Source organism: Dicentrarchus labrax, unplaced genomic scaffold (genome assembly GCF_905237075.1).
Source record: "Dicentrarchus labrax unplaced genomic scaffold, dlabrax2021, whole genome shotgun sequence".
Classification (NCBI taxonomy): domain Eukaryota; kingdom Metazoa; phylum Chordata; class Actinopteri; family Moronidae; genus Dicentrarchus; species Dicentrarchus labrax.
In genome coordinates, this window is record NW_026136713.1 from 8,939,233 (window position 1) to 8,952,624 (window position 13,392).

The 13,392-nt window shown below is 39.3% G+C and overlaps 1 protein-coding gene across 1 annotated transcript in view; it reads right to left on the reverse strand.

The window, feature by feature from the left end:
• Nucleotides 1–4,430, reverse strand: part of ahnak (AHNAK nucleoprotein) — a 33,983-nt gene extending 29,553 nt beyond the window's left edge. Inside the window, exon 1 of the mRNA XM_051420685.1 lies at nt 4,178–4,430. The gene's annotated coding sequence lies outside the window, so the exon portion shown is untranslated. The remainder of the gene's footprint in view (nt 1–4,177) is intronic.
• Between the last annotated feature and the right edge of the window lie 8,962 nt (nt 4,431–13,392).

Genomic DNA, 13,392 nt, shown 5'->3' on the forward strand with positions numbered 1-13,392 from the left:
ATACACCAGAGAGAAAGAAAAAGGACAGTTTACAAGGTTCTGCCGGATAAATAACCCATCAAAAGAGCTTTACAGACATCCATAGCAACATTATGTATGCCACGCCATGTAACTGCTCGACTTGTCTTGGTTCGGGTTTGTTTCAGTCTTCTACAGCTGCTGTTTGAACAAGAACAATTGCAAAAACAATCAAGGAGCAGGAGACAAGAAGGTTAGATGGAGGGCTATATGGTAACCATAGCAGCAGAATGTATACATAGACAAGACTTCCTTAGCGGTAGGGCTTGAAGCATAAGCTAGGATATGTATTCATGCTTAGCATTTAGACCACACCAGAGTACTGCAGAGTTGTTTATAGCAAGAGAGTGTTGGATTGTGATGGGTGCCATCCTTGAATATCCTGTGCCAGATAAAGAAAACCTAAGCAAAGCTGAATGTATTTCTGAATTTACATTCCAAGCACTGCTGCCCTGACATTTTGGCTGCCTTGTTCCAAATAGAGTTTTGTAACAGATGCCGCGTGTCATTCTTTGCACAGGACAACATAACAGTGTTTGTGGGGGTTAGGGTGTAGGCCAGACAGTTAGTGGGGCAGGTAGGCTGTGCAGAATGGCTTCAGCCATGTAACATTTACTGTTTTTGGATGGTTTTTGTATTGTAGATGTGTCGGAGAGCAGGGGTGAAAGTTATTGGATTATCAGAAAAATGCTTCACACCCTTTTTAAATCCCTTGCTTGACAAAGTCCCACCAAACTTGAAGCTACAATAAACAAGTCTGAATTGCATGCATATGTATGGGTGTGACTTATAGAGGTATTATGCGTCACTTGTGATGTCTCATCATACTTTAAAATCACTGTTTCCCAACAACAAGGCAAGCAATGCTAATGATAGGTGCTACCCAGAGCATACTGAGGACATACTGAAACATTCCAAACCAGCACTGGATGGATAAGGAGGGAGTGGCTGCTGGGTGGATTGCCTAGAAAGACTTTCTAAAATCGCACACTACCGTTAGATGTTTATTTGCAGCTAGGGGACTGTCTCAGAGTTGTGTATCTACAAATTCCCTATTGTTTTGTTTAAGTTTCTAAGGTGGGACTTCAGTCAGTCTGCTGCAACTTCAGGATGTCCGAGAGTCCTGCTTTGCTTCTAAAAGAATGCCAAGTGTGAAAAAAAATAAACTAAAGTTTGATTGCAATCACCCTCCCTTCTTTCAGCTTATTCCCTGCATCCACCTCCTTCATTTCGCCTCTCCACACTGTCCCTCATTCCAGCCACCCACTCACAAACCCATGAGGAAACGGCAGAGGAAGTGTGCTAGAGACCAGTTTCTTTCCGTTTTACAGTGGCACGGCTGAGTAACACCACTCCTCTCGCCTAGGCTGTCAGTCAACAGGGCAAGAGTATATAGTGGTTCTGGTAAAGCACTGTGATAAATATCTTCACACAGTCAAGCTAAGACTCCAAACAGTCATGAGGGATGTCCTGTTCTTCAGACTAGTAAAGGTGCTGTTTGTCACATGGGTGGCAAGTGCAACAAAATCAGCGTGAGTGGCACCGTGGATTGCTAATGTTGTCTATGATAACTTAGCAAGATTTGATCAATAAAGCCTCTTCAGGATTTCTTCAAAAAAGTGTGGCTTTTGGAATTTCAAATGCCCTACATTACTTAAGGTTCCAACATAATGTAGCCTCTGTACTGCTGCATTCGTGGATAGTGCAAGTATTTAGACAAACAGAATCCGCCCCAGGCCAAGATGAGGCCCTGTTCGCCAAGCGTTTTAGCTGCAGGCAGTCAGGAACCAGTTCAGTTTCAACGCTTGAAATATATGTTCCATTATATGTTCCATATTTATTATATTTGTATAAGTACCATACTCTTGCCTGCTCTACATAGACTCTACATCTATAGTAGTATTGTACATAATACAGTACTTAGTGTCATATCATCACCATGCATAACATGAATTTTTGAAATGCTACTACGCAGACACTTTCTAGCCCTCTTCAAGCAGTCTGTGTCACAACCAATCACCTCGACAAGAGCAATTTGAGAAATGCCGGACATTTACAGCTATGAGACACTCAACATGAGTTAGGTGTGCATTGTATGAGAAGTTGTGCAGAGCAGAGCGACGAGCAGCTCTCCCTAACACTAGACTGAAATGATTTTTGGGTGTGGCAGGAGGGAGCTGCGGAGGACAACTACACAGGCAAGTTTGACTTTCAACCGAGATCCAACACAAGATTACATGTGGTCTGGATTTCTTATCTGCCTCTTCCTCAACTTCAACAAACATATTATGTCAAAAGCAGACCAGACTTATGTGATGATTCTAGTTTGAACCACACCTGGAAAGATGCGTTTGTGCTCTGAATGTGTATGCAAGCAAAACATAATATGTTCATACATAAGTAGGCAGAAAAATCTCTCAACTTTTTTGGGCAGATAAAATAGGTTTCTCTCTTTCAACAAAATGTGCGAAGTCTAAGCTCCCCCCTCTATGCCTCAAACCTGGTTTCAATTAGCTTGTCTTTCCAAACCACTACATTCCATTACTCCCCTCCTCGCCCCCGCCCCGCCCATCCCCCTCACTAACTCATTCCCTGACTCTCTTTCCCTGTCTTCCTCCCTCCTTCTCCTCTCCCCCATCTCTCCTCCCCTGTACACCCTGGCTTGAAGCCCAGGTTAAGAGACCCAAGGTACAAGAAAAAGAAAACTCTTTCTCTGCCCAAGACTTAAAAAACTAAGTCATACGTAAACATACATTTCTCAGTACAAAGCAACAGCGATAGTCCCCACCTTTCTCTTATGTAACATTAGCGTGAAAGGAGTTATAACTTGTTCAAAAAACGGATTCATATCATATCAAAAACCATCAGATAAGTTCAGTGCATTCAACAAAAGAAGACTGCATTAAAAAGGCCCATATGTGAGATTTTCACAGTTCCAAATGATTGATAATTATACAGCACACTACAGTATAGTGTATAGGGAGAGAAAAAGTTCTGATCAGTACTTTTCATTTTGATGGAACCCCCTGGATGCCCCTGAAGGACTTTTGGATGTGTTTGCAGGGACCCACTTAAACAATCGCTTGCAGACTGTATGGGGTTGGTTTTTTTTTTTCATTCTTTCTTTTTTTTTTTTTTTTGCTGTAAAGGGTGTGCCTCTGTGAGAAGACAGCGAAGCAAGAAGGGAGGGAGAAAAAAAGGCACGGGGTGGAGGGAGGTGAAAGAGAGGAATCCACACCCAAGCCTGTTGCTGCAGGCTCTCATAGGGAAGTACCTTTACTAAGGCTCAGCCAAGGGCATTGGAGAGATAAGAGGCACACCTGAACGATAGCATCAATGAAACTACTTTATCTTTCAGCCACTTCCATCTTTCATCTAGTATGCGGAATATTCCAGTGCTGTAAAAAAAGAAGTTTGCTATTCCAAAGACTAGGGATAATGTCTATGCAAAGGACATCCACGTTGCACAATAGTCAAATTACTACTCAAATAGACTGAGCTGGGGTGTTGCCTCTTATTTCCGAAAATATTTAAACTTTTTAAAGTCGTATAAAGATATCCAATATTCTTTCTTCAACAGTAAGTTCAGTTACACACACCTTGGATAACAACCTTTGAGTGCAGTTAAAGAAAAAGTGAAGTGCGCAACTCCAGTCAAGTCCGCAGTCTGCATTCATGTGGTAGCTGTGTGTACACACCCACTTCTCATGTCCTGCACTATGTTAAATCAGTATTTAAAACTTATGATGATATTCACACTAAATCACTGCTACTTTATACCTTAACAGAAAACAGTGAGGTGACACACCTGTTTTCTCTTCATACAAAACCCTATCGCAAAACTTCCCTTTAGGAAAAACCATAGGATACCACAGGAGATAACACATACAATAAAGCAGGAATAAGTCATTTTTATCTTACCACTGATGCACACACTCACTACACGTGCCCATTGGAATATTACAGGAATGCTGGACTGATAACTTTGACAGTTTTGATGCTTAGCTGTTTAAACTTTGGCAATGTTTTTCTAAATGATTTGCTATTTTTAAGCACAGTTAAGTTTGAAGCAAAAGAACAGCTGGCAACAAAGTTCAGGAACACAGTTTTAAAATAAGGATTAACTTCAGTCTGAAGAGAGAAAAAAGGGCATCATTACCTGTGCGCAGTCTGAGCGCCCAAGAAGCCTCACACGGGCTTGAGCATCCTTGAAAACGTCTCCCCTTATCCCCAGCCCAAGAAAAAGCACTTCTTCCAGTCACAACTTTGTAGTCTGTTAAGATTCTGTCACTGTTCTCCTACTTCTCGATCAACCAAGTTTCCAGGGCGTTTTCTCCCCCCTCTCTCCCTCCCTCTGAGTTGATTTTAACTTTTTTTCTGTGTGGCTGCTCCTCTGGGCTGAGCAGAGTGGTTGGATAGAGAGCAGGGTAGGGCTCCTGGTTTACAGAGGGAGGGGAAAGCTGGGGAGGGGACCGGTGCGAGGGAGTGGTTCACAGCGGCTGTGGGACCACCCACTACTTCACATAGGAGCTCCAATGACATGCAACAGGAAAACTAACTACTGCATCAAAAAATGAAAAGAAATGTTAATTTATATAAAATAGCTACATGAAACGTCCTTAAATAGCTATAGTTATCATCGAGATTTTACCAGCAGTGTATGCTTTTGGAACTGTTTTCACCAGAAGTACTTCTACTGTCAAAGTTAGCAGTGGCTGAAAAGAAAAAAAAAATTGTCATGGGTTTGGAGTTGTTGTTTGGTTTTCCTGCTCCATATCAGTAGCTAATAATAATTTAAAAACTAAAGATAGATAGATAGATAACATTTTGACTGTTTCAAGCTAATTCAAGACAAGTGACACGCCTCACTGTTGCCAACTGACACCCATGCACAAGAGGCAGCCTTTAACTGCCTTGCATAAATGCTTTCACAATGAACAGCATAGCAGTATAATAAAAAAAAACTTTTTACAATTTATTTTCATACGTTTTTGTTAAACATTTTAGAATAATAATGAGGTCCACAGAGTAACACACCACAAAATGGGTATCATATGATGGACAATGACATAAACATGTTATTACAGCATTTAAACTACTGCACACAAACTGACACAAAGTTATCATTAACAAAGTGACTCAGGAGTGAGTCCTTTACTTACATACAAAAGGCAAAGTGTGTATTTACACAAGTTTTTTGTTTAAACAGTGCCCACCCTGAGCCAAGTCCTACCAAACTGTAATACCTGCTTGTTTTATGTTAAATAACTTTATGCCTGCTTTGGATTTTAAAATGTATTCAATATTTTAAAAGCATGCTTCATATAGTTTGTTATTTTCCTCCACCAATTCATGAACTGAAAATAGCAATTGTAATAGTAATGTCAGTAATTGTCAGTAGGAAGACCATACTCTCTTCACTGCATAATTTTGTAATAGCCAGTGTCACATGAAAGCTTTCTTTAGAGGGAAACTCTCCTTATGGTCACAAGTACTGATCCTCTGACAGCCAGATGATATTTCAACTGTTTCAAGAAATACATTAAAGCCATACTGAATGATAATCGGTTTTCCTGTCTCACGAAACTGTTGCTGCGCACATTTCAGTCTGCACAGAGACAAGGATCCATACAAGCTCTAACACGGGGTGAGCCAAATCAAACAGGGCTCTTCCTAACTTACTTCCGATATTAAAAAATATTGTTTTCCACACTTTTGTTTAAAAAAACTGAAAACATTGTAAATGATCACTGGAGTTATAGAATACAAAGTTGAATTTTTGCATCTGTTTCAGCGTGGTGGAAAAGGAAAGGAAGAAATGACATGGGCGGTTAAGACAGAGTCAAATTGGGTGGTGCCTCAGACAAATTCAGGCTGGGATTATGGATAATATGGGGTCAGCAAATGAGACCTGGTTTATGGATGAAAAATGTCTGATAAAATATGAATTCTATACTTGTAAAATGTATTTTAGAATAGTAATTTACAACCTCGAGAGATTTTTTTATTTTTATTTTTTATTAATTTTTTTGTTAATTAGATGAGTCAAATAGTCTTAACCCCTAAAATACAAGTCCCTGCGGTTGGGAATCACTGATTTATGATATGTTTGGGCTTTGCCAATTTCACATGGGAAGAGGATGTTCACCTCTCAGCAATGTTACAGCGTCCTTGAAACACCCCACCACCAACATGTCACAGCCATATTCAGTGAGGTGAAATAGCAAACAACATGGAAGGAGCAGAGCAAACACAGAGGAAGTTACTCTGCGGCTTGGTAGGGATTGAACAGGGCGTGTCACAAAGACATACATGTTCACACACACACACACACACACACACACACACACACACATCACTACTTTAATATAAACACATTGCACTACCATGGGTCAAGAGAGCTCTGATTTTGCCTTCTCTCAAAAACAGGGTGTAGCTCTTCAACATAAAGAAGACCCACTGTGTCGGTGTGTGTGTGTGTGTGTGTGTGCATGAATGCATTTATTTATCTATAATTGTGTGCATGATGAGATGAAAGTGAAGGAGTAATCCCAACCATGTGCAAGATAAGCAGACACCCTAAAGAACTCTGTGTGAAGCGTGGTATTGCTTTACTCTTTGGACTGTAACAGTGTTTTAAATAAACAGTGCCAACCGACAATAAAAATATTCCTAATATAAAACACATTTTGCAGGTTTCCGGAGACATATTTTGTGAATGAGTAGGTGAAAACATGTATTACATTATTCTATTGACTGCAGAGATCATTTATACTGTCTACATGTTGTCTTTTTTTAAAAAGTAACCCTCTGGTGCTTGAAAGTTACACCATGTGCCTTGTTATGAATTTCCATGTGAGTGGACAATAAAGATTTCTATTATATTAGCTACTGAACTGTGCTCCTGAATTGGTGGAAAGGATCATTACCCTCTTCACACAGTGTCCTGCTACTGCCCCTGTTTACTTAGTTCCATTCATGTTTGTCTTTTTTGCCTCGAGGTGTGGCTGCTGTTGCCTTTGAAGAACAGTTTCAGTTTAGAGAATTGCACATGTGAATTGCAATGATGCCTGTCTGAACTATTTGCTGCGCAACAACTTTTCTGCAGGTTTGAAAAGTTTACGGGCACATAATAAGCCCACAGTAAACACTTGCACTGCTGCATACTCTTTACTACTCATAATGACCGTATTTATGCACTTTCACTGTTACTCAAGAGCTCGCTCTCATGCTGATGAGGTGAATCTAGATAAGTTATTGATTCACCTTATAAAATCTTAATCAATCGGCAGTATGAGTTGGAGATCAAGATAAGATAAGAAACAAAGGTAAGAAGAAGAGTTGGAGCGTTAAGACAGTCATCATATGGATTGTGTAACAGGGATCAAACTAAACTTTGGGGAGATGTCCCGGGTATTTTGCACATTCAGTGCATGTTTTTACAAACTGAATCCCCTCTGACTGTCACAGCTTTGTGGCAGGTCACTCTTGTTGAATACAAGGATATGTGGGAATGGGTGTGTTTCCTGGTCCTAGGTGTGTCAGCCAGTGTGAACCAGCGCAAATAGCTTGGCTCAGACGCACGATGACTCACGGCCCATGGCTACAATGAGAACAGGGAAGCTCAGACTGTAAAGAAGAGGAAAATCAGAGGATTAGATGGGGACGGACGGTTGAATGTCTGTGTGTTTGTGTGTGTGTGTGTGTGTGTGTGTGTGTGTTTGTGTGTGGGTGTGGGTGTGTGTGTGTGTGCTTGCGTGTGTGTTTGTGATCGTGTGCCTATGATTAATGTCTATCGCAGGATGAGGGAAGTCACATGGCACTGGCCTTAGCAAAACTGTAACTTGTGATACAATTGAAGAACAGTGACACAACACCTGAATCTAATGATTATTTAAATTTCATCAGCTTTTCTTGAGCAACTGTTTGGCTCTACGCATTATAGGCATACGAGCCAGATGGGTGGGAGTTGCATTTGATTGTGTAACAGAGCTTTAACCAGACACAAAGGACTATCTGAACACATTTCAATAGGGTTTTTAACCCAAAGGAGTTTAGAATAGTTTAGAAAATAGCTGTTAAAGGTTAGGATCTGGTCAAAAGAGAGAAAATCCTTGTATTATTCTTGCAAAATGTCACAATTATCAACTGAAATTCTTCCCTAAATTCAGACAATGCGAGCAGTGTAGTTGGCAAATGGCCTGTTTCTATGAGTCATCAAGATAATTTGTGAGAGCATGCGATACAATAGAAGAGTTTTATTCCAAAACACATTTGAGAATGTAACTCAATGTTTGCTGCTATTTTTTTCTTTTTCTTATCTTGTTTTTTTTATGTTTACTAAAGGTGACACATTTTATTTTGCACGGACTTTAAGGTGTAACCCTATATAGCTATGGGTGTAACCTTCAATAATTCTGTAATTGCATGCGTCACATTTTCAAAATGCTGGTGTCTGTGGGATATATCTCTGTTCTGCAAAATAAAAGTGATTTAAAGCGATGAGCATAACTTTCATTGTCTGTAATCACAAAACAAAACAGCGATTTTCATAAACAGCAAACCTATTCAAAGCACCCCCTTTCACTGAAACTGATCTTGTTTGCTGCATTTGTGGTCGATTGAAAATGGCAATACACTTAAAAGTCTTTTAGTAGTCCTGGAGAGTTCATTGTTAAAAGCAAGCACTCACAACACAAACAATGTTCTGTGTAAATAGAAGAGTTCTTCGTAAACCAACTTCATTAGATTTTTTTATACAATGCAACATTGTCAATATTGTGACAAGTGTCTGGGCAGCCGAAGCTGAAGACACAGTCAGATAAACATTGTCAAAGAGGCATTGTCAGTGTCGAAGAATGTCAAAGGAAATGTACTACAGATTCAGCTTGTGTTCTTCATAAATGAATGAATGAACTATTGTTAAAGTCAAAAACACTGCAAAATTTAGGAGTACAAAAAACTGTTTCAAGTTTATTAATACAAAATGTAGTCTTGTCTATTTCCTTTTTTTTCTCTTTTGATATTTACTGCAGGTCTTGTTAATGTTTATTTAAATACCATTGGGTTTTGTTGGCCTATATTTAAACAGGTAGTGTCATTGAAATTAGGATCTCTTTTTTTTCACACTTATAGAAAACCGCAATACCAAAATAGTGTATTTGCAGTATAGCGGTTATATTGAAATAATCTAAATAGAAATCACACTTCCTTCCTGTATAAAGTGATAAATGCAAGTTTGATAACTTGCAGCATCTGATCTCTCTGCTCTGAGTCCGTAACTCAGGCCGATTAGTTCAGTAAAGAACATCTAAAAAAAAAATCCCTGAGTTAGTGTTATTTTTCATTTCAGTGACTTACGCAAATTCACACTGGTTGAATTTTTGAAACAACTGTTTAGTCTACATTGTGGAGATAACATAGAATGTATTCAAATCAAATAACTGAGCCCACACATTGTTAAAGGATCATTTACATAGCATTTATTGTATGTAGTGAATGCAGTAAAATGAGCAGAATTGTAATTTTATCAAATGCAATGCAGTAAATAAGAAAATAAAAGACACAACAGGCATACAGGCAATTAATGTTTGGAAATAAATTACCTGAATTTCAATTTTTTTGAACAGTATTACTGTAGGTCTTATGTAAATAAACACAGCCTCTTTCACCTGATTCATTAAAAGAACAGTGTGTAAGATTCATTGCATCTAGCAATGAGGTTTCAGATTGCAACCAACTGAATACTGCTTCAAATGTGTATGAGAAACTAAGGTGGTCGTAAAAAGGAAACATGGAAACATGGCTGTTCAAAATGGCGGACTCTGTAGAAGAGGACCCATTCCCTCTGCAGATAAAAACAGCTCATTCAACAACAACAAAAACATGATTTTTATTTTCAGGTGATTATACATACCTATAATAATAATAATAATATTCTATTACATATCTGCTAATATATCCTCCTAAATATTACAAACTGGACTTTTTTTTTAAAAAGGGCTTTTGTTGCCTTTTATCGATAGTGACAGCTGAAGAGTAACAGCAAATACCCTTGCTGTGCAGTGAAAACTACGCATCTCCAAATGTGGTGATTTTGAATCTATATTTTACTGATAAACACAAGTGTAAGTAAATGTAAATTGCAGTAAATCAGTATTATTAATCCAAAAACATCATATATAATAGTAAAATACTGACATGGAACGTTTTTTCTGCAGAATGAGTACTTTGATCATACTTTAAGTATTTTCTGCTGCTAATACTTACATACTTCTACTTAAAGGTCCATTGTTTAACATTTATGAGGATCTATTGAAAAAAACTTAATATAATATTCATAGATGTTACATGTGCTCATTTGGGTATAATCACCTGAAAATAAGAATAGTTGTGTTTTTGTTTGTTACCTTGGAATGAGACGTTTCTATCTACAGAGGGAGTGGGTCACCTTCCATGGAGGCTGCCATGTTTCTACAGTAGCCCAGAACAGACAACCTAAACACTGACTGTAGATGGGGCCTTTTGTGTTTTCCTCTTCACTGTAGTTTCTCCTACATGACTGGAACAGGAGGGGGAAGAGGAAGACTTTGAATGCAGGACTTTTACTTGTAGTTGAGTGATGTCCACAGTGTGGTAGTGCTACTTTTACTTATATAAAGGATCTGAATACTTCTTTCACCACTTTCATAATCCAATAGAATAATATATAATAATATAATGCCATTATGATGCTTACTGTAATTTCATTTTGCCAGTTTCCAAACACATTTAAACTAACTTCTAAATGGTAACCTGACAACTTCTGTGTTTAAGATTCTTGGTCAACTGAATGAAAATGTTTCTTTCCAGTCTTAATTTGGTCAAACTGAGACCACTGAAGCACTGAATATAATTGGAAAATCCCTGACTTGTAAAATTGCTGTGAATAAGGAATGGTTCATCCTGTATGTGAATCCAATTTAATTTGACTTAATTTAATCAGCACTGATAATTGGATTTCCTTCATCTTCTTGGCAAATGAGTTAGACCACAGAACTAAAACAAAACCAGAGATAATGTTCCTGTTCACCACATCATGAAAAAGTTTACCCTTAACGTAATTCCCACACGCATCGTTTGCTACCATGTATGCAACGTGTTACCAGACATGTGATTTTGTGCCCTCCTGCCCCTGGAACCCTGCGAGTAAGCAGACCACAAGCTGGGACTTCTCAAAACAAAGTGGACCTAAGGTAACCATTGAGAACAGAGTGTATCCATGGAGAGATTACAACTACAAAGAAATCCCAGTCAGCTAATGACAGTGTGCATTACTCAAGATACACTATCTTACAACACACAGGTCACCCCGCCTGATATTTGCTATCACCATAGTAACTCATCATTGGTAATCTGTTTGGAATTCCCCACAGCGCGTGCTCCCTCTCTCACACACAGTGATGATTCAGAGAGGCGAGCTGTCTCTTTGGTACAAAGAAGAATGTAAAAGCAAAAAAGGGGAATCAGAGACAGGCTGAATTGTGGTTTCCACTGCAAGCTGTGAGTCACGAACACGAGGGAGGGACGGAGAGAGAAAAAAAAAGACTATTCTGGGATGGCTGCCATAGCAACATAATAAGCAAGGGGGCAGGTACTTGCGGGTATGTTTCCATAGCAATACCCTGTGTGTGTGTGTATGGATAAATATCACATGCCACAAAGCAGTTTGTAACGTAGTAAGGAACTCTGCTCTACTTTGTAACACAAAGTTTGTAATTGTTTTTTTTGTTTTTTTTTAGAAAAGATGATCCCCCGCCCTTCCTGTTTTTTCAATGCAGCCTTGTGGTCATTCTATATCTGCACACTACACCCATAAACAGACTGACACCGGGAACACCTTTGACAGGTTCAGGCTTGCCACTGCCATCACAATGTGCAGAGTGATTAAGTTACTCAAATCTTACATTTGCCCAATTGTTTCAACATATAAGCTCCCAGAAAATGAAGCAACTCCGTAGCACTAACACATTGACGGAAAAACAGGTACCTCTGTGTTTGCATCTGATTAGCCTAGTGAGTAATCAATATCTTTACACTGATCTCACAATCACTCACTATAAACTGTTCCGAATTATTGATTCAGGGGAGCGATAAAGGGTTTTGCAAGAGTTTCTCCTCCCTGTGTCTCACCACCCATCTGTTGTTGCTTCACAAGCAGATACCTTCCTGAGCTGCACATTCCAGTCATAGCTGTAAATGTTCCAACACTCCAACTCTTTCTTTGGGTGGGATGTAAACCATAAACCCCCCAGCAAGTCAATACATGAAATGGCAATCCATCCTTTCACAAGCAGGGTCGGGGGATCTGTTGGTTGAAAAAGCTCATCCAGGTTCTAAACTGCCTCTTTCTCTACGGACAATGCAAGAAAGTATATTAAATGTCTTGAAAAGAACTGAATCAATGTAAGTTACTCTAAACTGTGCTGATTCTAGTTATTATACCTGCAAAGTATCTATTTATGACGGTTGCACTTGTGTTTCATGTGAAGATTATGGATAGCCTCTGGCCAATTTGAAGATATAACCTTCAGTACACACCCAAATCACAAAGTAATCTGCAATATTTCCAATACTCAATGCTGAATAACATTGGTTAGTATTGCACCAAAAAATTTAAGAAAGGGAATCACCTAGTATTATTATATTCTTATTTTATATTATATTTTACGGAAGATGGTTTTCCAGGAGAGTGATCAATATGTCTACAATTGGTACTCATGGTAGTGCGTATTTTAGTTTTTCCTTAGTTTGACAGCATCACTCCTTGTGCCCCACCTCTAGATTCTGGTAATACGAGCCAGAAGCAACTCTGGGGTTTCATGTCCAAAAGTGCAGGGGCTGTCTGTTTTCCCTCTGCCGTACCTCCTCCTCTCCTCCCTCGTGTCACACACTTTCCTCTCCACTCCCACACTGGCAACCTCTGTTGCAGGGCAACGCAAACTTACCAAGAAATTACTAATCAAGAATCACTTCTCTAAACAACGACTGTCCCACTTCAACTTTTGAATGTCACTCGCAGGCACTGTTATTCAGCCCTGCCTGCTTGGTTGCTATATCATAACATCTAGTCTCTCCCTGCATTCTTCAGCTATTTCCCCTCAGCAGACTCACCTTTGACCTCCGTCATTCCATTCCAGTACTAAATTACTATGCTGCCTTTTAGTGCCACAGAGAAATGTGCAGCTCACACCCCTTCAAGTGCACAAATGAGAAGAAACGCCCCTCACTCCAAAACCTAAGATACGACGGTTTCCTCGACTAACGGAAACAGATACCCACACGACGTATGCAGATATGAATTTGTACCACCACTGAAAGTTTGCATACTTTAAA